Below are 25,230 nucleotides of genomic sequence, written 5' to 3'. Positions count from 1 at the left end.
GGTCTTGGGTCCTGTGGAGCTGGAGTTATAGGCAACTGTGAGCTGCGGGATGTGGGTGCTAATAACTGAACTAGGTCCTCTGAACGAGCAGCCTTTGCTTTTAACCTCTGAGTTATCTATCCAGCCCCCAAAGCAATCCTGTTTTGAATTTATGAAAAGGAAGAGAGGAGCATTACAGACGTGAATGATTTTAGTTCATACCACAAATGAACTCAGATCATGGGATGAATGGAAAATCCTCAGGAACACTTGGCATCTCTGAGATCTTAGGTCAGCCTGACCAGCGGGGTCAGTCTGAGCTTTGGTGAAAGAAGTGCTCATTATATGATACCTTAAATCATTTGTTTTCAGCCTGGGGGAAAAATCCTGAGCCATAACTAGTATAATTTGGGACCAAACTGTGGCAGTGGGTTTGTCTTTGATCCTTTCCCCAGTGTCTCAAGGTTTCACGTTCCTGTTCATACTTTTTAATAAATCACATTTCTGTGATTGCCTTCAATCTCTGGCTTTCCCTGCATCAAGAAGTTTATTATTGAGGTTGGAGAGATGGGCGAGCAGTTGAGAGTGCTTGCTGCTCTTCCAGAGAACCTGAATTTGGTTTCTTTCACCCATGTGAGGCAGCTCACTACCGTCTGTAATTCCAGCTCCAGAGGATCCATGCATGAGTTTGCACACACACACACACACACACACACACACACACACACACACACACACATATGCACACGCACACCAAAAGAAAAGAAATCTTTTAAAAAGTTTATTATCTGCAAAACCCTGTACTATGCTCTGTGTCCTGGCTTATGAGAGGAACTCTTTGTTTCTGCTCATCTGATGATCCTTTTTACCTGTTCTTGAGGGCAGTCTGAGATGGGAATGCTTGTGTCCAGTTATGTCTACGATAGAAGTCTATAGCTGTTTTTATAGCTTTTTTTTTAATAGGTACTTGCCTTGCCTGACAAACTCCTGAAGCTGTTAAATGTGAAATTCTTATTTAATGACAGACAGCTAGAGCACTGCAATTCAAATGAAGTATAGGAAATGGGGATGACTCAGAGCTTCTGCAGCTTGGATATGTTTGCTGAAAACTGTATCATGAGGTCCAGAGAGATGGCTCAGTGGGTTAAAAGGCATTCGAGGCTAGCCTGATGACTTGAGTTCAATCCTAGGGACCCACGTGATGAGAGGAGGAAACCAACTTCCACAGGCTGTCCTCTGACCTCAGCACGTGCATACACACTCGTGCACAATATAAATGATATATATATATAATATATTATACTATATATTATTATATATGTTATATATATTACACACACACACACACACACACACAAACCCTAAAAGACTAAACCTGATTTTCTAAACAAGCCTTTGTCTGTGTGGCCATGGATTATCTAGACACTAACCTTCACTTAGGATAAATTAGGTAAGGAATGGAGGATGAGGTGAAGGCTCATGTTCTCTAGAGAGTTCTGGCTTTGGAGTACAACATGATGAACTTTAAATTGAACCGTAGCCTCCATGATTACAAAGCATGGCCGACTCAGCCACCTGAGTGGAATCTGGAGTTCTGACATTATTCATTCATGCGGTGTGTGATTGTAGCTTGGGAGCAATGCTCATAGGAAAGAATTATTTTTCAGATTTTGAGGGATGTCAGTGTGGTGGTGGTGAATTCTGGGGGCCGAGGACATCAGTGCCTAATGGTGTCCCCAAACTTTATGTGTTTTTTTATTAAGGGTCAGTTCAGCCTTAGGCCATGATGCTTTGCCCAGGTTTGTTCATTCATTCATTTGTTTGTTCATTCGTTTGTTCATTTGTTCCTTCCTTCCTTCCTTCCTTCCTTCCTTCCTTCCTTCCTTCCTTTCCCCCTCCCCTTCTCTCAATTTATCATCTGCTGAGAAAGAGACAGACTAGAATTAGAATCCAGGAAATGATACTGAGGTTAAAGTAGCCAGTGTTTAAGAGTTTAACACAGACCTGTGATCCCATTTAAAGGAGAACTCATGGGGCTGGAGAGATGGCTCAGTGGTTAGGAACACTTGCTGCTCCAGCAGAGGACCTGGGTTTGGTTCCAGCATACATACAATGGCTCACAATCATCTGTAACTCCAGTTCCAGGGGAATCGACCTCTTCTGACAGCTGAGGGCACCAGGCATGCATACATTCATACATGCAGACAAAACACTCATACACATAAAAATACATCCTTTTTTAAAATGCACTCATGAAGGCTAGCCTTGGAGACCTGGCACTAGGCTAATGGTGACCCAGCGGAAGATTATTACGCTGAGATCTGTGACCTCAGGTTTCCTTGAGCTTTTGGTCACCTGGTTGAAGTCCTTGGCTATGCTTGGAAAACCCAGGTTCTGTTCTTATCTAAGTCTTGCCTCACATTAAAAGCTCGGCTCACATTCCACAGCCATTGTTAAATACATTAAACATTTATTTAATCCTGTTAGTACCAGGTACTTGGCTGTGTGGTGAAATAAAGTCAAGGTCCCCACTGTAGAAAAGTTTATGTACCAGCAGAGGAGAGGCTCACGCAAGTAAACGGGTGTATGCTCCAGTTTGTAGCTGGCACCTCAGGGGAGCGGGAAGAGAAGTGAAGGACACATTTGACTCTTGTAGACTTTATACAAACAAGACACTGCATGAAAGTCACCTTGTATTGTGACATTGCTGGGTTTGCAGACGATTTCAAACTCAAGTTTCTTCATGGTTTCATGAAACTGCTTCCCCGGGGGATTTTAGATACCAAAAAAATGTCTGTTGGTCATAACAGAAGATGCCAATGTTGTTAATTATTAAAGTTCTATGCAAAGAACAGTATTTTGATTTTGTGAATTTTGGTCCCAGGGATTGAACTGAGGGCCTTGAAAACACTAGGGCACACTCTCTACTAAGGAGGTGATCCCAGCCCAGGAACCTTGTTTGTTTGTTTGTTTGTTTGTTTGTTTTTGAGACAGGATTTCTCTAGTCCTGGCTGTCCTGGAACTTGCTTTGTAGACCAGGCTGGCCTTGACCTCATAGAGATCTGCCTGCCTCTGCCTCCTGAGTGCTGGGATTAAAGGTGTACACTTCCATGACTGGCTTGGAACCTTGTTTTTAAAGGGGACGAGAGGTTGGCCTTTTGAAAGAAGGGACCTCGTTCTAACACCGCCATTATCTGTGCAGCCTCCAGACTGTGGCTTGGGTTTGCTACATCTAGCCTCAGCTCAGGATGGGCGTGAACACCCATCAGGACACAGAGCATCAGGCAAGAGAAAGCCTTCCCACCTCCAGCTCCCCTCCCCATCCCTCTTCTCCCCCTCCTTCTAGCTTCTTCTTCAGCTTCAGTCAGTTTGGCAAAGCCAAATCTCTTCCCAGTTAATATTCCTGCCGTTGTTGGGTGTTGTCAATGACTGGGTTACAAAGGAGATTGATCAGTTAGACCTCAGGCCACAAGAATCAAGTTTCTGTTGGGTTCAGAGGGATTCCAGAGTCATGGGAAGCAGTGATTCAAGCATGAGTAAAGTGATACTGACCCTAAAAGCTCATTTGGGGTAAGACAGGGATGTATTTTCTGGATACCACCTGGACTAACAGAGTCTTCCTCAGAACTTGCTGGCAATGACCCATCTAAGCCAGGTGTGGTGGCTCACATCTGTAATTTTAGCAATTTAAGGCAGGAAGATTTCTGAGACTTAATAGAGTGAGTCCAAGGGAAGACAATGAAGAGTTGAAGTACAGAAAGATTGTCATGCTACAGTGATACAGGAGGTCATTGCTGAAGGAGGCAAGGATACAGGGTGCAGCATCATTGAAGATGGGTGAAGGTTTAGAGTAGTGGTCCTCCAGCCTTCCTAATGCTGCAACCCTTGATTACAGTTCCTCATGTCATGGTGACACCCCAACCATAAAATTATTTCCTTGTTACTTCACAACTGTAATTTTGCTGCTGTTATGAATCATAATGTAAATATCTAATATGCAGGATATCTGACATATGACCCCTGTGAAAAGGTTGTTCGACTCCCTTAAAGGTTGAGAACCATTGGCTTAGAGCGATCATTAAGGGGGTGTATTAGTTACTTTGCTTATCTCTGTGACTAAATACTTGAAAAGAAATAACTTGTGAGAGGAAAGATATGTTTGGCCCATAATGTGAAGGTATAGTCTATCATGATAGGAAAAGCATGGTGATAGGAGAGGCCAGTGGAGACATTGGGTCCATCTACCATGATGGAGGAAGGCAGGTGGTGGGAGAGGCCATTGGAGACATTGGATCCATCTATCATGGTGGGAAGGCAGATGGTGGGAGAGGCCAGTGGAAGCATTGGGTCTGTCTATCATGGTGGGGAAGGCAGATGGTGGGAGAGGCCAGTGGAAGCATTGGGTCCGTCTACCATGGTGGGGAAGGCAGATGGTGGTAGAGGCCAGTGGAAGCAGGAACTCATGGTAGTTGCTTCTTCGCATCCACAGGGAAAGCAAAGAGAGAACAGGAAGTGATGTCAGACTGTCATCAGCATCCCATTTTCTCTAGTGAAACCTCACCTCCCCAAGATTTCAAACCAGTGACACCCGCTGGGCACCAAGCATTCAATCATAGGAGCCTGGGGGGACATTACACACCCAAATCCTAACAGGGGATTGAAGAAAGAGGTCAATGCAGTATGCTACCACGTAAAATCCACTCACTGGAAATGAAATTTCTAGTGATTTACTCTGTGTGTGTGTGTGTGTGTGTGTGTGTGTGTGTGTGTGTATGTATGTGTGCGCATATAAATATCTGTGTGTGGAGGCCAGAGTACAACTTCCAGTGCCATTCTCAGGGTTATCATCTGTCTCCTTTGAGACAGGGTCTTTCACTGGCCTAGAGCTCACTCCTTAGGCTAGGCCGGCTGACTAGCCAGTCTAGGGAGCCTCCCATCTCTGCAGCATCAAGGCTGCACTTAGAAAAGTGCCACCACACCACCAGTGTTCACATGGGTGCTGGGGATCAAATTCAGGTCCTAATGATTGTAAGGGACATGCTTCACTGTCTGAGCCATTTCCCCTGGCTGTCCAACTTTCAGAGCATGCGTCACACGTTTGCATTTCTTTCAACAGCTCCTTCCAGGAGCAATATGGAACACATGAAGTTTTCAGAGAAGGCTATTGCGAAGTTAAGCAGGGGTGTTGAAGGATGCTGACAAGTAGGCCACAGTGAAAAGGGAGCTGTAGAGGTGAGGGTGGGGGCTGAGATTCTTGAGTGGAAGATTTCTGGGCTACCGAGCAAGGCAGGGTGTGGGCGTGGGGGTTAGGGTAAAAGCCGGGTCACTTGAACAAGCCCCAGGTGCCAGGGAGCTGATGGATTGCCTTCATGGTTGAAGCTGCTCCTGTGTATTTGGGGCTTTGAGATGGAGAAGATATGAAGTATGTAAGATCTCAGGACTGTGGAAAGTTTCGGGCAGCAGGAAAAAAGAGCAAAGGAGGATATGACCCGCAGTGCCAGCCTTCCTGTTGAATTGTCTCATTGAGTGCCAGCACCGGGGGGAGTCTGGAAGGAGAAGAGGTTTTGCAGAATGGTGGAAGAAAAATGATCCCAGGCAGCAGTGGGGTTTTGAGGAAGCACTGATCCTTTTCTCCTGACATTGACTTTGCAGTTTTAGTGGTGAAATGGGAGCGAAGTGAGGTTAGTAGTGGGAAGGAGGAGGCCTGTGGGGAGATGAGTCACGAGGAGGAAGTGAGGAGTGCACTGGTGAAGGTTGAGAGTGGAGCTTGTGTGCTGAGTCTGAGGTTAGGCTAATGGGATGGTCTAGGGAGGTGCAGGTATTTCCCTGAAGCCAGTGAGTCCAGAGACCTTCCTCAGAGGTTGCAGTCTTTCCTAGAGCAGTATATGACTGTGGTGGTAAGTTTCTTTGTGCCTCTGAAGAGATGGCAATGGGGAGGTAGAAGGTGGCTTTGGGGAGCAGCCAGAGAACATCACGTGGGCGTGTTAGGGCCACATAGGTATAAATTTTACATTCCGTACTGTTGAGGGACAAGGCTGGTGGGGTGGGGGTGCCTCTCACTCCAGCCCTCTCCTTTTAGAAAAGGACCCTGTACACATGGAGCAGGAAGATGAACAGTCTCCACCCTAGGGTCTCCAGGATGTCCCTCACACTGAATATTGGTTTATGCCAAGTGTGGTGGCCTGAAGAAGGGCTGGTAGATTGTCTATGTGACCATGTATTCCCTAGCATTTGAAGCAGGCACTCTGGGACTTTAACTTTCCTGTTGTAGATAAGAGGTGGTCTTTACATCTTGGCCTCAACTTGCCTATCTGGCTTAATGACATTCTAAACTCTACATATCGAAGGCCTGTGCTATTGGCATCTAGTCAGTTGTTATGGCTACATGATCTCAATCAACTGATAGGCAAAACTAAATAATCAAAAGGCAGGGGCTGGGAGACAGCTCATTTGGTAATCAGGACCTGAGATAGATCCCAAGAACGCTTGTAAAAAGCTGGGCACACTTGTAATCTCAGGGCTAGGGAGGTGGAGAGAGGCAGATCTCTGGGACTCTTAGTCTCCACATGCACACCTATACGTATACACATGAACTGGAATATATACCCACACACACATGTGTACACACACACACACACACACACACACACACACACTTCAGAGGCATTCCCCTAATTTCAAATGAAGGAACACATCCCCAGGATTTGTGGGGCTTGTCTGTAGTTCTTCAGGTAGGAAGAGGAAAAGGCAGGGTTTGAACCCGTGCTGTTGCTGAAGGCTCTGTGTTATTACTGCACTGTGTCCCATCCACACTGAGCCACCTTCTCACCCCAGTGGATGGTTCTTTCCCTGTCCTCCAATGTCTTCACAGCTTCCAGCCTCTGGGCACACACTTCCTCCCCTGGCACGTTGTTCCTAGCCTGTGCCTTCTTGTCCGCCTCCATTCCTCCTGGTCCCCTCTTCCCCAGGACCTGGGAGAGCTCTTGATTTTTCCCATGGTTCTTCTTTTTGTGACTGTCATGGTTATTATATTTTAAAATTTATACAGATATCTGATGACTATTCAGCTGGCCCAGCACCTTAGAATTTGAAAAAAGGCTAAGTTTGAATGAGAATACAGTCTCCTGACTAGATAAAGGCCTAAAACAGTGGATGCCATCCTGTGTAAATGGCTGCATTCATGCCTAAGGTACATTGGGTTTCTAAAAAGAAAATTATGCCGGGCATGGTGGCACACACTTTTAATCTCAGCACTTGGGAGGCAGAGGCAGAGGCAGTGGATCTCTGTGAGTTTGAGGCCAGTGAGTTTCTACATAGTGAGTTTCAGAATAGCCAGGGCTATGTAGAGACACACCCCCATCGTGTCTCAAACAAACAAACCCCAAACCAAAACAGTAACAACAAAAATTGTGAACTTGCCCCTGGTTTACATTTTATTGTCATCACAACAAATGGGTAATATTGTTGCAGCTGATTTTTTTTTGTAATTTATGTAAAGTAATAGCAGTGAACACCAAGTATAATTTCTCTTGAAAGTTCAAACTTATAAAGTCAGTATTTTGTTTCCTGTGCTGGGTTTGAACCCAGGTAAATGCTGTAGCGCTGAACCACACCCCTGATTCCCACTCTTTTGATTCTGCAGACACTCTCTTTCTTATTATGGGGCCTCTTTCCTTATGTCTCGGGCATGTATTTATTATTCAGTGTTTTCTGCCCCGCCCAACACTGGAAAGTCTTCTTTTAAAAGTTACGTTTTGAGTACCCCATGTACTCAGTGGCCAAGCACACCTTGCCTCATGTGAAGTGCAGAGATAAACGTGGTCTGTGCCTTCCAGGAGGACCTGTAGATGCTTGTTAAAGTGCTCTCTTGGCATGTCAAAGTGTTCAGTGTGCATGCGTGCACTCCATGCCTAGACCTTGAGGTCTCAGAACCTCTGGGTGCCTCCCCTCCCCCCTCCCAGTGCTAGAAGGAATGCTCCTGGAGAAGAGAGAGAAAAGAGGAATTGGTGGTGGTGGTGGTGGGGGGGGTTCTGGGCTAGGTGGGACGAGCAGAATATTCTAGACAGAAGCAGTTTCAGCACAGGCGCCAAGACTTAGGAGAGTCACATTCTTTGTGGGTAGCGATCACCATCACAAAACAGAATGTCAGCAAACAGAGTTTAAAGGCCCGATTGTCCTTTAGTAGTGGTTTAGGAATCTGAGTTGTAGTGAGGAGGTGGCTTTACAGGCTGAAAGGCTAAGGGAAGCAGAAATAAGAAATGAAACCAGACACGTTATGTCAAAGTTATTTTTCAGGGCTAGTGAGACGGCTCAGCAGGTAAAGGTGTTTGCCACAAAGCCTGACTGCCTGAATAAAGTTATCCTCTGATGGTGCCCCCCCCCCCAATCAGACGGAAAACTCAAAATTACATTACAAGGGGGACTCCCTTGTCAAGTAGCTTAGATTACCTTGGTGGGGAAGTCTTTTTTTTTTCTCCCTTTGAGGGGGTCTCATATAGCACAGAGTGGCTTCAAACTCACTGTGTCCTGAAGATAACCGTAACCTACTGATCCTCTTGCCTCTACCCCTAGATTGCTAAGATTAATAGGGGTTTACCAGCCCGGCGGTGGTGGCGCACGCCTTTAATCCCAGCACTTGGGAGGCAGAGCCAGGCGGATCTCTGTGAGTTCCAGGCCAGCCTGGGCTACCAAGTGAGTTCCAGGAAAGGCGCAAAGCTACACAGAGAAACCCTGTCTCGAAAAACAAAACAAAACAAAACAACAACAACAAAAATAGGGGTTTACCACTGTGCCTGGATTGCTAGGAATCAAACCTAGGGAAGTGAACTTCAGGCATGCCAGGCAAGTATTTTATCTATTGAGCTACATTCCCAACCCCTGGGGGACCTATGTAGCTTTGATTGCTGCAAGCCTCCCTTTAAAAACAAAACAAACAAACAAACAAACAAAGCCACTGGTCCATTTGGGGGTTGATGTTTGTGTGCGTGACCCTGCTCTGGTTTATAAGGATCTGGATCTAAGAGCAGATGCCGATTCTTAACAAAGGCCTCCAGTCATTTTTCGTTAATGTCAGTGAGGCACCTTTGTATGCTTACAACAGAGTAGGAGTTAAATATATGTTTGTTGAATTGTGATGGAATTTTATTTACATTCTTGGTCTGGAATGAATGACTAAGTTGAGATAAATTTGGGAAGCAGCTTTTTTTTTTTTTTTTTTTTTTTTTTGCCAAGGGAGTTAGGCCTGTGTATTATTTAGAGCCTGAATTTCATGCTGATTAGATCTATTTCTACTTTCTGGCTCCATTACTAATAATCTAATTATGCTTAATTATAACATACTCCATTTCTGTTCTCTTCATGTGGAGTTGAAATACCATATCTGGAGATTACTGTTGATTTCTGTGTTGTTTCTGGATAAGTGGCCTCCAATTTGTGTATATAATGTTTAATGCTTTTCTTTTTCTGTCTAGAGTCAAATCACACATTAAAAAAAAAATCTCTCAAATATTCCCAAACATGGTCCTTGAAGTCTATAAGAGAAATTTAGGGACAGATGTACTTGAAGAGATACAATCTGCAAACAGCTTCAGTGGCGGCAGCTTGTGCAAATTCAGTGTGTGTCCTTGAGAAAAGAGATCTTCTGTTTGAGCAAGTGAGGCCTCTGAGCAGATAGACACAGGAAGAACTTTCTTCAGTTGAAAGACAATTTTTAGAAATTTTGCCGGGAGCACAAGACTAGTTAGTCTTGAAGTAAAAATGTGTTTTAGTAGAAGACTACCATCCCCTAGGCTGAACTGTGTCTACCCCCAGCCGACTGAACTTATTAACCCATTTCTAATGTGCTTTTAGTTCTCTTAAAAAAAAAATGTGGGCTTGGTGAATCATTGACCAACTTCCTTGTAATACCCAAGCTCTGTTTGTACCATTACTTAAGTTTTCAGCGGTTAATCTTCTTTTGTGTGTTTGTGATCCTATCTGCCTTAGGTATGGATTTGAAGGTCCATGTTAGCATCAACACAGCTGAAAACACTGAATTCAGATTTCTGGGCTGAGCAGCGGGGGACCACCCATCCATTTGTTACCACCATCTTCCATCTTTAGGGTTAGTTCCCTAAACAACACAGAACTCTGCTCAGGTTCCAGTCAGGTTTGGAAAAGAACAAGGGGACAAGTGATGTGATGCGTTTGCTTTTCGCTCGTTCTAAACTCTCATTTCACATCGGGGGTTAAGGTGAAAAATGCTCTCTGGGTTTTTTTCCCCTCTCTGCTTGGTCCTTCTTGATCATTCTGCAGCTCCAACCTGTGGCAGGTGATTCAGAGGGATGACTCAGCCCAGGTACACGGAGAGGGTGCAAAGAGGAACTCACCAGATCCAAAGGTCATGCAGTGAAGTCACGTGTCCCACTCAAAAGTTCTTTGTTTCTAAGACTTTTTTTCCGCTCAAGGGTATTAATTTTTACTCTTTTGTTTACTGAAGCCAATGACAATAGGAATCTAGTATATATCTTTCTAGTCTATTAAATATTTTATCATTACATTTTTTTTGGTTGTTGTACATGAATTTTGAAAATTAACCTTTCTGTCAGGCATGTATACTCATGAGTATTATCCCAGCATTCTAGAGGCTGAGGCTGGAGGATCACTATGAATTCAATGCCAGCCTGGGATACATTGTGTATTCCAGGCCAGCCTTGTTGTATAGTGAAATAGTGTCTCAAACAAACAAACACACAATTAAATTTTAGACTAGGTAGCGTATACACTTGGTATCAAACACATAGGCAGACAGAGAAGGATGGATAGTGCTGGCCCGTCTCTCTCCTCTGCTCGTCCATTTTCCAGACGGCTGTTCCCCTTCACTATGTTTCAGACACAATCCGTGTCTATGTGCACCCAGAATCTTGTCTGCTCTCTGCACACGTGACAACCTACAGTTCTTCAGCGTGCTTTTTCCCTCTGCTACTTTTTGCTCCTCCTCCACTTACCCTTCTTTCTTAGAAACTGATTCATATCATCCCGTGGAGCTTTGAAGATACCTGACTTCCTCTCTGCCCTTTCTGTTCCGTTTCTGTCCTTTTAGGGACAGCCATGGCCTCTTGCACACACCAACCTGCCGTTGTTTGGGGTGAAAGGGGCTAGGCAGGGTCTCTGATCACCTGACCTGGGAATACAGAGAGTTCTGATAGTCCCTTCAGGTGGGAGCTGTGAGAGGAGAGACTTGTTTTCACTGCCCCCCTCAGACAGACAAGAGAAGTGAGACATACGTGTAAGGACATGGATTCCAGCATCCCCGTGCAGCAGGCTGAAAACGGCTCCATCTTTGGCTAGCTTGCTGATCATGGCACTTGGGGTAGATGTAGAAGGCTCTTTTTTTTTTTTTTTCCTGAGACAGGGTTTCTCTGTGTAGCTTTGCACCATTCCTGGAACTCGCTTTGGAGACCAGGCTGGCCTCGAACTCACAGAGATCTGCCTGCCTCTGCCTCCTGAGTGCTGGGATTAAAGGCGTGCGCCACCACCGCCCGGCCTGGAGAAGGCTCTTAATCTTTCTCCCCGTTTAAAATAAAAATCCATTGACTTTATTGTTGTTAGATAGAAGGCACACCAGATATTAAACTGATAAGAACACATGCTACACTTGATTTTAGCCAAAAGCTGAGAAGCCATGCAAACTAGGCTCCTTCTGGTATGGTATCAAGGATGGGTTGGCTTTAGGTGATAAAGAAGGACATTTTAAGAGTCAGGACCACCACAAACTAAGAGCCTTCATTTCCTTTCTACTTTCCAGTGGGCTTGCCTTAAAGGTCATAGCGGTATATTTCACAGTTTTATTATTTCTCCAAATGAAAGGGGCTCCTTTTGGTGTGTGTTGGCCAAAGTGGATTGGCCTTTGTGATTCTAGAATCTTCTCCCTGGTAGCGTAAAGGCTGAATGTCTTAGGAACTTGCATGCTACTCTGTAGAAGAGTTCATGCAGAGAACAGCTTTTCACTCTTGTCTGTCAGAGAAGAGCTTTTTAGCCTCTCTTTCCATGAGAAAGGAGCATCGACTGGCCTGGTCTCCCAACAACAGCTGCCAATTTACCTATAGGTTATTTAACAAAAGGGAACCCATGTGGGTAGATTGTGTAGGGAAAATTAATTTAACTTTTTCTTAAATTGTTTTTTAAATATGTGGGGCATGAGTGGACTTCACAAAAGCCACAAAAGCCAAACTTGCCTACTGCTTGCTGCCTTATAAACATTCTGCACAGCCTATCTTTCTCCTCTGCCTTCTCCTCGTCCTCCTTCTTTTTCTGACAGAGACTCATGTCTCCTAAGCTGGTCTCAAACTCGATATGTATGGGGAAGTAGCCTTGAACTTCTGATCTTCCTGTCTCCACTTCTCCAGTTCCAAGATAACAGACATGCAATACCATGCTTGCCTTATTCGATTCTGAGGCTCAGATGCTGAGCCCTGTGCTTGGTAGGCAAGCACTCTCCCAACCAAACTGCATCCCTAGTCCGTATTCTCGGTTTTATGGTTAATTTTCCACTTTACAAAACTTAATTTGCTCTATTTCTCATCTTTCCACTTAAGCATTTAGAATGTCTTTAGAGATGGCTTTATTTGACTCTGGTTTTGCTGTCTTAGTTTATAAGATAATGAGGTTGTAAATGAAAAGCAGTCATTTCATCGAGATCCAAGGTGGGGCCCTGACTCACGATAATGAATAAGAAATTATGATTGTGTGTCTTAGCTAGTGGACATTACAGAGAAAATTTGAAGGAAAGCAATGGGTTATAAAGTAATTTAGAAATGAACTTCTCATGGCTTTATCAGAGTTGTAAAGCCACATCCTGCGTACTTGGCAACCTTCAAACACCTGTTAGTCTAGAGTAATGTGTATCTAGGTTTGGTTCCACATGGTAGTTTCTGGGTGAATCGGAGACATCAGGAAAGAGGAAGGAACATGGCTCTAAGAAAATCAGGCTGGCCAAAGACTGCTAAACCAAAGGAAGTGAACTGAAGTAAGATGGGTTGACGAAGAAGGGCACAAAGCCATATGATCATGGAAGAGCTACCAAGAAGACCTCGACGTGCTGTTTAGGCAGCCAGGCAGGGTGGGGTATCAGTGAGGAAGGGTGGGGTGTCAATGGGGTATCAATGGGGCAGGGTGAGGCATTATTGGTGGGGCAGGGTGGAAAATCATCAGTGGGGTAGGGTTGGGGTATTAGTGGGGTAGGGAGTGGTACTAATGGGACAGGGAGGGGTATTAGTGGGGCAGAGTTGGGTATCAGTGGGGCAGGGTGGGGTATCAGTGAGGCTTGTTTCCTGAAGAGAACCTTGAACATGGAGAAGGTTCTATCGTCATTGCTATATTTATAAAAACTAAAAATGACCATCTCACCGGCTCCAAGCATTCTGTTTTTTTTACTTGATCAGATGTACATGGAAATGACCAATCCATCACTATAAACCCATGCTTAGCTTAATATAAATACAGAAAGTTACAACGAAAAAATATAGACATTTGAGGATTCAAAGGTTAGCACCACATGCTTATGTTCGCTTTGGCTGTCAGCCGAGCAGCCTGTAAGAATTAAACTCTTTCAGCAGTGGGTGGACCTAAGCCTAGATCATAGTTCCTAATGCCATTCTCCATCACAAGGAACTGGAGTCCTTGGAGAAATACTTCTAGTGCTCAACTGTGAAATCTATAATATGAACCTGGAGTTGTTTGTAGTTCCAGAAAGTATAGAAGTACCCAAAAGCAACTATCCCCCCAAAAATAAAATAAAATTTATACATGATGGTGGTCTGTCGAAGGAGCCAGTTGAAAATGGAGAATCCTGGAATAAAGTGAGCAACTAATAAAGAAAGAACTATATGATTGTGGGAGGATGTATTAGAGAAGTTTACAACATAGACATACTTAGAGATGGTAGACATTTCACAGGTATGAAGTACATATTCCGTAAGTTCACACCAGGAAGTATGAGTGCCTGGACAAATGATGGCTTAGACAACTAAGTGGAGGAAGCAGGGCGGTAAGGACCCCTCCCCTCAGAAGAAACTTACATAGAATACTCTGTATTTTACACAGAACATCTAGAACGTTCTATAGAATACTAGTTAATTTACAACCTCCTCTATTACAGCTCTGCATGTTATAGTGTGTGAACAGAGCGGAGCAAATGACCTCACGGTGAGGAGCCAGGTAGGCATAGATAGCTTCAATGTGTGTTCACATAGGCAGTGATGGCTTTGTCCACAGCAGGTCACCCTGAACACGTGCACAAGTGGCATTTTCCTGCTCTGACCTTCCTTGCAGAAAGCCATAACCCCCAAATCCTGTATGATTATGAGCAAAGTATGGGGCAGATACTGAGTTTTAGTTTCTGGCTTTTATTTCATTTGTTGAGAAATCATCTCCTGTAGCTCAGGCTGACCTCAGACTCTTATACAGCTGGGTTGTTTTTAGCAACAGAACCTCCTGACTCCCCTTCTAAGAGCTGGGATTACAGATGTGCACTATCACACCCCAACTAATTGAGAGTTTCTGCAAAGATTTTTCAAAGGTCAAGGTCAAAAAATAATACATTTTTATTTCAAAATGGGAGGAAGTTTTTGATGTTCCTACTTTGAAGGAACGATAGGAAGGAACGATAAATGCTTGAGGCCATACGGTAATTACTCAGATTGAATTGTTACATATTATGTACACATTGAAACATCCCGCTTACACCACAAATAAGTATGCTTGCCTGTAGGTTCAGACTAAAACCAACTAAGAACACTAACCAGAGTTAATTCCTAGGTTTTGAAAATGATCGTGTGAGGTGGATAAAGCACATACAGGAACTGACCAGTCAGTTCTCTGTAAGTCTAAAATTATTTCAGAATGAAAAAGTTGAGCAAGCTTTATCTTGAGAAAGGGACAGAGACCGTGCAACATTTCATCACAGTACAGTGTGCACCTCCAGCTTTGGACTCTTAAGAGCCGAGCAAAGTGAACCTGTGGTGTGGAGTGTGCATGTGTTAAACTTAACACATGGGGCGGTGTGGAGTGTGCATCTGTTAAACTTAACATATGGGGTGGTGTAGAGTGTGCATGTGTTAAACTTAGCACATAGAGTAGTGTCTGGTATACGTATAATAACACACCAGACAGTATGTAGTGTATTAAAGTTAACACGCAGAGTGGTGTGTAGTGCACATGTAATAAGCCTACCACATAGGCGAAGAAAACTGTCACAGTCATCAAAACTAAGGAAAACCTGAGATACTATCACAACAGAGGAGCCTAAAATGACAAGTAATTATAATGTGGTATCCTGGAATCCTTAAACAGAGAAGAAACATCAGGAAAATCAGGAATCTGGAAAAGCATGAATTTTAGTTACTAATGCAAAAGGTTCATGTTACAACAGTTTAATGAGCTTAATTGGCTTTCTCTTTTTTTTTCTTCTTTTAAAAAGTTGTTTGGTGTTTTTGTTTCCTTAAATCTCTCTCTCTCTCTCTCTCTCTCTCTCTCTCTCTCTCTCTCTCTCTCTCTCTCATCTATCTATAACCTTTTATGTCTGTTATTTATTATCTGTCTACCTTCCTACCTATCTACTTATTTTTGGTTTTATTTTCAATTGTAGAACGAGGCAACCTCCCATTCCATAAAATTGAATAAATATTCCTTTGATTTGGGAAAAGGTTTTTGATTTTTGGGCAGAGCTCTTCAATCGTGCAGAAACACGACAAAACCATGGACGGGCCACTTTAGCAGCTTCCCTCGTAAGGCAGGCCCCATGAGACGGTGTTTGTCTGCTTGCCATTGCTTTCTCAAGTTATCTGAGATTTTTCAACTCAGAACTGAGAGATTTGCTCTGGGTCTCTCTTTCAGAGGATTCAGGTGCTCTGGTCATGTTGCTGTGGGGCTGTGGTGTCACAATACATCCCACTGTGCATTTGGCAGAGGAGTGTCTGCCTCATGGTGGTCAGGAAGCAAAGAGAGGCAGGAAGAATCTGGAGTCTCCGTATCCCCTTCAACGGTACACTCCCCAGTGACCTACTTCTTTTTGTATTAGGCACCACCTCTAAAGGCTCAATCGTCTTCCCATAATGCCACAGGCTATGGACCAGGTCTTTAACACATGGGCCCTTGGGACACATTTAAGATGGAAACTGTAGACAATAAAATACTAGGAAAATAGCTAATAAATTAGCACCAGGTTATTGTGTGTGTGTGTGTAAGGTCGAGGGAATTTCATTACTGTGCCTTTTGAAACTGGTGTGGGGGCTGGTGGGAGAACTCAGACCTTGTATGAGTGACTTCCTTTTTTATTTTTAGTGGGTTCTATTTGGACCCGGTGCAGGAGGCTGGTCTAGAACAGTGATCATCTAATTGTAACAATGTGTCAAAACAGTTCATTGACCGTGGTAAGCACAGTCAGCTGGTGGGAGATGTTCACTGTGGGAGTTTGGGAACTACCACTGCTGCACACTTCTTGCTATTGAGACTTGGGAGAGCCGATGCTGATAGCTTTTAACTGTGACCTAGGATTCTCAGTTTTGTTCTGCTGATGAACATCATATTTACATACTGGTGGAAATGGAATTAGGACCCGTACTTTCGGGGGACTTCCCTTTTTCCCTTCTCCCCTTTTCTCCTTTCCCTCCCTCCCCTTCTTCCTTCCTTCTTTCCTTCTTCCTCCCATCCATCTCTGTTTCTCTTCCCCTTCTCCTTTTTCTGTTTTTCCTTGTGCTGGGGATCAAACTCAGGGCACACACTAGACAGTGCTATCCCACTGAGCTCAATCGCCCGCCTCTGCAGAATCTTCCAGTTGAAAGACTGCAACATGGATATGCAATTGCATCAGTGTGTAATAGTGCTTAGCTTTACTTTCATCTTGCAGTTAGCTTTGTTAAAATCTTTGCATACATCTTCAGTCATTTCTGTGAGGATGTAAGGACTTCGGCTCATCTTAAATCTTCAGGCTCCTCTCTTTAAGATTTGACTTAAAAGGGAATGATCTCAAAATGTTGCCCCTCCATTCTCCATTCAGTCTCTCCTTATTATAGAATGCCTTAAGTGTGTGTTGTTCAAACCACAGGAGTCCACTTGTAAGGAACTCCGGTATCTGCCTTGAGATAACTACAGCCCTCTTGCTTGTAAGCACCATTAGGCCAGGCAGGTGACCGTGACAACTGTCCCAACCCTTGTAGGACCAAGTTGCTAAGATAGCCAGCAGTTTCATGACAGCCATGGACACTCTGGCTGTTTCCTAACTGACACTGCCATGTTGCTGGTGTTTGCGAGAGGTGAGAGGTCAGAGCATTCTGATTGGCTTGAGCTCCCTTCTGTGTAGACTGTATCTGAGCCCCCCAGCTTCCACCGTGGGGTGCAAGGATCCACCCCTCTGTAAGTCTCTAATAAATGCTGCTTGTATAACCTTGCATTTGACTGCCCCCGTCTTTGGTTTCATGGGAACTTCTGCTCTAAAAAAATATATATATTTATTTTTTTAATGTGTGTGTGAGTGCAGGTGACTGTGGAGGCCGGAGGCATCAGATGCCTGTGGAGCTGGAGTTAAAGATAGTCATGAACTACTGATATGCATGCTGGAGCCTAACTCAGTTCCTCTGCAAGGGCAGTATGTTCTTCACTGCTGATCCATCCCTCCAGCTCTGGGACCTTCAGCTTCTGGCAGAGGTTGTTGTACATGGGGACTGGGTTTTTATAAAGCAGGGGACTTGGAGTGGCAAGCTGAAGGGAGGACAGCAGACAGAACTCCAGAGTCAGGCTGTGTGTTGGACTTTTGGGTTTCCTGTTGAGATCTGCCTGTGACCTCACCATGCTCAGTGATGGCAGTTATAACAAGCGCTGGTTTATGGAGATTTCATTCTAGACCTATAGGCAATATTTATTAGTATAAGCCAGTTAAACTTTTGAGGCCTCTTCTCACATAGTGGCATACACCTTTAATCCTGGCACTCAGGAGGCAGAGGCAGGTGGATCTCTGTGAGCTTGAGGCCAGCCTGGTCTACAGAGTGAGTTCCAGGACAGCCAAAGTCACATAGAAAAACCCTGTCTCGAAAAAACCAAAACCAACCAACCAAACAAAAAACAAAACAAAAGAAAACAAAACAAAAACAAAACTCCAAACAAAACAACCCCCCAACCCCCCAAAAAAACCCAAACCAACCAACCAACCAAAAACCAAAAGCAAAAAACAAAACTTTCAGGGCCTGATCTCTCATCTTTAAAGAGAGCATATGATACCTGCATTAAGGGGAGGCTGTGAATTCAGATGGTGTGGCTGACTCCGGGGAAAGCTTTGGTTTAATAAATTGTTCAGTCAGCACATGTATTTCCCCCACGGTTTTGAAGCTCAGAGAGAAAGGCTTCTTTGTTAGAACACGTGGGCAAAGAATTCTCTTTCAGGAGTTACGTTAAGAGTTATTTTGGTGCTTCTGGGGTCAGAACCCAGGGCTTTGTGCATGCTGTGTGGAAGTTCCACCACTGAGCTTACACCTGTGGGCCTAGCTGCTTGTTTTCAGTGGTCTAAGTTGGACAACTCCATTGGACCATCTCAGATTTCAGTCTGTCCTTGGAGCTTCCTTAATGAGTGTCTGGGATGCAGAGGCAAGGAGATGTCTGGATAACTCCTAGAAGAGAAAGAAAGCTCAATTTAGGGATAATGACCAGGGTTCTCTAAGGCAGAAAACAAACAAACAAACAAACAAAAAACCAAAAAACGGGCCAGGGGAAGGCATAAGGAAAGGTATATGAGTGACAGATGGGAGGGAAAAGGTTTTGATTGTAGTGAAATTGGAGAATGGAATGGAATTATGATCAGGATTCAAGAGAGTTTGAATATTCAGGAAGTGCTGAAGTGGCTCTTTTTATTACATAAAGATTGTTTCTTATCTCTGAGCTGCCAGTGTGGTGATTGTTAGTGTGGTGGGTTCATATCATTCACCACCACAATAGCCCTGCCTGTGGAACTTCTGAAAAAAAAAAAAAAGTGTCAGTTGCCTCTAAACAGACATTGGGCTACTAGATACACACAAAGATGTGCTTTCTGTCTCCTCTAATGAAAAGGGACTACTTTTTGTCTTTTGAGTTAGGGTCTCACTATGCAGCCCTTGCTGGCCTTGAACTTAGCTTGGGTTGACCTTGATCTCCAAACATTCTTTTTTGACCTCAGGCTACCAGTTTCTGGGATTACAGGTATGGGCCACCATGGCCAGGTCTGGAAATACATTTAGTTCCTGAAAAGGTCTGGGCTAAGGTGTCTTTATTCATCCCATTCCTTAGGAGTATATTGTTTTCAGCCTCTGGGTATATTGCTCACAGAGCTACAAGTGAGACATTCAAATCAGGGGCTTCCTATATGACCATCTTATCTCTTCTAAGCTTCAGAGCATCTTGAGGCGGTAAGAAATAACATCCCTCCATAAAAGCCTCGGTGGGTAAGTGACTTGTGTTGGCTGCGTGGCTGACCAGCAGCAGTACAGCCAGAATTCTGGCCCAGGCCATGTGGATTCCAATCCTCCATTCTTATCGACTCATTGATGTCTATGCTTCAAAGCAGGGATGACTTGAAAACATTTGGGTAAGTGTGGGGACACATCCGCTCCCTCAGGAGCTTGGCAACTCTCTGGCTTGTGCAGCGACCAGGGGACTTGTTCTGCACCATTGTCCCGTGCCAGTTGGGTCATAGTGTTCGTGCTGTGCAGGTCAAGTCATGCCACTCATGGGGTTTTAGGAAGGACATTAGCACACTGAGATGTTGTTGAAGGAAAGAGATCGGGAAAGCATTGGACCTTGAACCTGTGTCTTTGATGACCCATTGTCAGAGCAAGGGAGGACCCCCAAGAGACACAGCATGGCAGAGGCTCTTTAGCAAGGAAATGGGTGTTATAGGCCCATAGGAAGAGGAGTGTTCAGATTCCCTGAGAAGAAAGTTGTTGGGGTTAGTGGAGAAGGGAGTCTTGTGAGCACAACTAATGGCTGAGTTCAGGAGGGGATGAGGTGAGAGGAAAGGACAGCACGTATCAGAGGGAAACCTGACGACGTCAAAGAAGAGAGATGATGTCAGGAAGAGGGCAAGAGAGTTACGTTTAATGTTTTTAAAGGTAGAAAGGAATTGGCTATATTTGAAGACAGATGAGAAGAAACCACAAAACCTGGGAAGCTGTGAGAGACAAAAGCAAGTTAATCCGAAAAGGATGGATAAGGAGTTTGATGGCCTGAACACCCCGGGAAGAGGTTGGGGTTGGTGGTGAGTTAGAACCACTTCCGGGTACACACTGGAAGAACACAAGTGCTTTTTTTTTTTCTTCTGTGTCTGTATGTTTCCAATCAGATGGTGGAGTGGGGCCCAAAGCCAGAAGGAACGGGTCTCTCATGGGACTGAGCATTTCTATCGTCTTAAGTCCTTCTTCACGGCTGCTCACCACCACAGTTAGCCTGTCCTCGTTCCGCTGCCTGCTTCTCACCTCTCTGAGGGTCTTAGATGCTGCCTGCCTGGGAAGCACTGGGGGCTGAAAGACGAAGCAGACCTTTCCAGGTCACAGTAGTCTGAGCTTTGTACAAAGGGTCATTTGAGCTTTTCCCCCTTGGAAATTTCCTGTCTGCCATACTAATTAGGCAGCTTACTATTTCCAAGGCTGAAGCCGTCTCTGAACTGTGGCTCTGTGTTTGGTTTTCTCCACTCTTCTCAGCCTACCATTTAATCTGTGCACACCCTCAAATCCTCCCCTCTAGATTCCGTTTAGGGATTCATAGGCTTCCCTCTTCCTTCCGTAAAGTGTGCCAGCTCCTTCCTCCCTTCCGTTTCCTTTCTTCCATCTCTTCTCTCCTCTCTTCTTTTCAATAGCATTTCTGGTAGCCCAAGCTGACTTCAAACTTGCTATGTAGCTGAGGCTGGCCTTCATCTCCTGTCCTTCCTGCCTTAATGCCCCAAGTACTGGGATTACAGATGTGTGCCGCCATACTTGGTTCAATGCTTCAGTTTCCACTGTAGCTAGAAAACCCATTATCTCTTTTTTTTTTATTATTATTTCTTCTCATTTTTTTCAAGACAGGGTTTCTCTGTGTAACAGCCCTGGCTGTTCTAGAACTAGCTTTGAAGACCAGGCTGGCCTTGAATTCACAGGGATCCACCTGCCTCTGCCTCCCGAGTGCTGGGATTAAAGGTGTGCGCCCCCAGCACCCAGCCCTGTTATCCTTTTTATACTTCTTTCACAAATGACTCCATCCATTGACTTAGTGAATGAAAAAAAAAAAAGAAAGAAGGAAGAAAGAAAGGACACAGCTGCTCCTAGATACGGTGGAGGAAAACATTTATTGTAGATAAAAGGGCGAGTGTAGGCATAGACAGGGACATCTGGGAATGTCCAGAGTGGACCTGACCAGACTGAGCTGGGCCGTGTGGGGAGAGAGGGAAGGAAAGGGAGAGAGGGGAACCAGGTGCAGCAGCCAAGAGGGCAAAGGTTCAAAAAGGGCACTGATTGGATTACATAGGGGCTAGCAGCCCAGTCTGCTGGGCTGGAGAGTTCTGGGTAGGGGGCCCAGTATGCAAGTCAGGAGAACCTGTAACAGGTACTGGCTGAGGGATGCTGGGAGATCCTGGTGGCCAGGTTCACTCTGATAAGTTAAATAGGCACCTTAGCCATTTGTCCAGGGTCTGAGACTTAACTCTTAGCACTCAATATTGTGACTCCCCCTTCACTGTTGAAAGCAGAGATTGCTGAATTCTTTGCTTTTGTAGTTTTTAAAAGGATTAAAAGTTAAAAAAAATTCTGTGTATGTGTTCTGTGTCTGCTGGGGTTTGTGCTTGTGGGTTGCCCTTAGGGATCAGAAGAGGGCATTGGGTTCTCTAGAGCTGGAGTTACAGGTGGTTGTGAGCCACCTGATGTAAGTACTGGGAACTGAATACTGCTGCTCTGTAAGAGCAGTAAGCAGTTTTAATCATCGAGTCATCCCTCCAGCTCTGTAAATGGTTTTCAGTCTGGAAAACTAGAATTTGAAACTTCAGAGGGGCTATGGGAGGAAGAAAGCGGATGCTCTGGAACACCAGCATTCTTGCCTCATTCAGTGTGCTGTGAATGGGCCATTTGGAGGCATGTGACATGTTTTATTTGTTTTTGTTAAGGAAGTTTAAGAATGACCACAGCTATGATCTTATTTCTTTTCTGACTTTATAGCTGAGAAGGTTCAGGCTCATCATAATTGGATACCTTGCCCAAGGACACCCACCTAGCTGGTGCAGAGCTGATTTGTTTGACACAAAAATCCACATTCTTTCCAATTTTGCATGCTTTTTATTCTGTTCATCTCTTCAGAATCAGTAAAATGTGACCATATTAAGGCTAGGCTGGGGTGGTGGTGGTGGTGGTGCACACCTTTAAACTCAGCACTTGGGGGGCAGAGGCAGGAGGATCTCATGTGAGTTTGAGGCCAGCCTGGTTTACATAATGAGTTCCAGGTCAGCCAGTGAAACCCTGTCTCAGAAATAATGAATGAATGAATGAATGAATGAATGAAGAAATAAATAATTTTTAAGAAAGAAAATTAAAAGAGAAGGCTAGACATCCAAATTAGGTTCCTGCAAATGGAGTTGTTGATTGGTGTTTAAGCATTCCAAGCAGCTTAGGAATTCTCTGTGGTGTTCTTGGGAAGCCGTGGTATTAATATCTGAATGAGTGAGTTGGGGGAGTCAACGAAGTTTTAGAGGAATAAATATGCAAAGCTATTTTTATCCTAAAGACGTTTAAATTTGTCATAAACTTTTCCAACCAACTTGGTAAGTAGTTCAAACTGTGTTTACAAGTTTTAGCTTTTGCCCAAAGCTGAAGAGGTCACCATGCCAACAGCTCCTGCTTCGCTCTTCGGAAGGCTGAGAGTGTGGAGCTGTTAAATGAACTAGAACTGATCATTGTGACTGGCCCCAGGTGTTGTGGTTTTCCTTCTGAATTTCTGGTTAGTTATTTTGTTTCAGGAGCATATATATTCTTTCTCATGCAGCTCTCCTAAATCCCACAGCAAGACACAGTTTTCACCCCTTAGGTTGTGACCCCAACATGTGCTGTGTCTTGAAGGGTTCTCCCACAAGCTCTGCCTAGAAGTGATGGGATTTGAGGCTGGCCTTCCGTAGACCCTCCTGATTCAGAGCCTCAAAGGAAGCCAGGGTCTCAAGTCCTTCACTTTAAGCCAGCAGCCTCCCATTCTACCTAGGATCACACTTGGCTTCTCTCTCTGTTTCTCAAGCCCTCATCTGTGGCTGCAGGAAGGGTGAGGAAACTCAGGCTGTGTGGGTCTTCAAGGGCTTAGACCTGGACAGTGGAGGCAGAAGCCCCGGGCCGTGGCTTGCCAGACGGATGACTGGTGATAGTGTGGACAGCACATAGTAGAGGAGGCCAGGACCTCTTTGTGTTGTCCGTGCACAGGGCACGCAAGCAAGTTTGTGCCGGCATCGAAGCTGAGTCCGTTTCCTTCCACATGGTGATCTGAGGCTTTGAGCCAGAAGCAGCTGGAATTGTATCAGAACTGGTGAGGCTCTGGGCATGCAGCCAGTCCTTAAGTTTTAGCCTTCATCTTTTGAAAGGAGGTGTTGAAATGGAAAAAAAAAATGGAGAAAGCCCTTGGATCCTAAAGAATATGATTAATTTGTTAAGAAAGATTTTATTAACTTACTTTTATTGTGTGCATGGACCCAAATGTATGTTTGTGCACCACATTCCTGCAGGTGCTGTGGAGGAGGTCAGAAGAGTCACCTGCCACCTATGTGGGTGGTGCTGGGAACCGCCTTTTTTAAATTTTCTCTTTTGAGGGAGTCTTTCATAGTCTCTCTGTGTAGCCCTGGCTGGCCTGGAACTTGCTTGGTAAACCAGGCTGGCCTTGGACTCAACAGAGATCACCTGCCTCTGCTTCCCAGGTACTGGGATTAGAAGCATGTGCCACCGTACTGACTCAACAGCAAATACTCTTAATCATTGAGCCATCTTGCCCGCTCTCAAGAGTAAAATTAATTTGCGTTGCCGTGTGTGCCATGACTTGTTTCAGTAAGAGCCAGTGAGATGTATGGGACTCTTCCTATAGCTGATTGCCTATCCATCCCTCCATCTCCCCATCTGGGTGTCTTTTAAAGGACTGGCTCATAGAATGTGGAGGTTTGATAAGTCCAAAAATTTACAGCCAAGCTTGCAGGCTGGAGACCCGGGGCAGGCTGCAGCTCAAGTTCAAAGGAGGATTGCTTGCTGGTGGAAACGTCTCTTCTCTGGTGTTGCTGCTTGTTGGGTGAGGCCCACCCCCTTCAGAAAAGTTTTTATCTTCTTTTTGAGTAGACTAATTTCAGTAATGCAGACTGTTTCATTCTATTCATTTAAATGTTACTACATTAAATTGCAGGAGAAGATGTCTATTGCAAATGTGTTTTTAATTAGCTGTGGAAATTTGTGTCCACTTCCCCTCCTCATCTAAAATATCAAAGAAACATCTAAACAGCACTTGAGCGATACCCGAGTACTTGGGTTTAGACAAACGGGCATGTAAAATAAACCACCACATTTACAAAGATGAACAAACTTGTTCACAGCCTACATCTCTGTAGTCTAGCTACTGTGCACACAGATGTGCATATGCACTCACACACACACACACACACACACATACACACACACATACACACACACATGCACACACAGGGGAAGGAAGGGAGAAAGAGAGAGAAGAATATAAGTACGCAAGGCACTATAGAGGTAGGACAAGCAGACATCTAGTCTATCAGGTGTTGCCTGGGGATCAGGGAAGCAGCAAAACATTTAGATGATGGCAGAGCTTCCCTCTGCAGGGAACAGAGAGGTATCTGAAAGGCTCTAGGTCCGGGAGAGAAAGGGTGGGTGGGTAGTCCATTTGGTAGAGGATGCTGTGGGAATGTGCAGACTAACAACCATGAAAGCTGGAGAGACTGATAGACACATCAGGGCAAGTCATCCCTTGAGGCAGGGAGGCCTAACCCTTAGCCTTGATGCTGGAACTAGAGCTCTGCCGAGTCATCTCATCTCTTGTCTCTTGAATCCTTGTTGCCCAGTGTGGCCTTCCACCACAGTCACACTGGGTTATTACCTACCCCTCTCTGTCCACTGGTCATCACATGCCATCACCTTAGATAGGACCATCCCTCTCCTTTCCCTCATCCTCTAACCTCAGGTTGTAATTGACGCAGCTGGTGGCGACACCTTCAGCACAGTAGGGCATCTTCACACAGTCAGC

General features: G+C 44.7%; 1 protein-coding gene and 1 non-coding gene across 3 annotated transcripts in view; one reads left to right on the top strand and one right to left on the bottom strand.

The window, feature by feature from the left end:
• Positions 1-25,230, top strand: part of Mboat1 (membrane bound O-acyltransferase domain containing 1) — a 107,926-nt gene that overhangs the window by 2,232 nt on the left and 80,464 nt on the right. The gene's annotated exons all lie outside the window — the stretch shown is intronic.
• Positions 11,462-11,643, bottom strand: LOC128104881 (U2 spliceosomal RNA). The gene has a single exon (XR_008216169.1). It is a non-coding gene; the product is annotated as a U2 spliceosomal RNA (small nuclear RNA).

This window comes from Peromyscus californicus, unplaced genomic scaffold, assembly GCF_007827085.1.
Source record: "Peromyscus californicus insignis strain IS unplaced genomic scaffold, ASM782708v3 Scaffold_8__1_contigs__length_139910024, whole genome shotgun sequence".
Classification (NCBI taxonomy): domain Eukaryota; kingdom Metazoa; phylum Chordata; class Mammalia; order Rodentia; family Cricetidae; genus Peromyscus; species Peromyscus californicus.
Note: the sequence above shows the minus strand (reverse complement) of the source record. Positions and strands in the feature narration are given on the sequence as shown.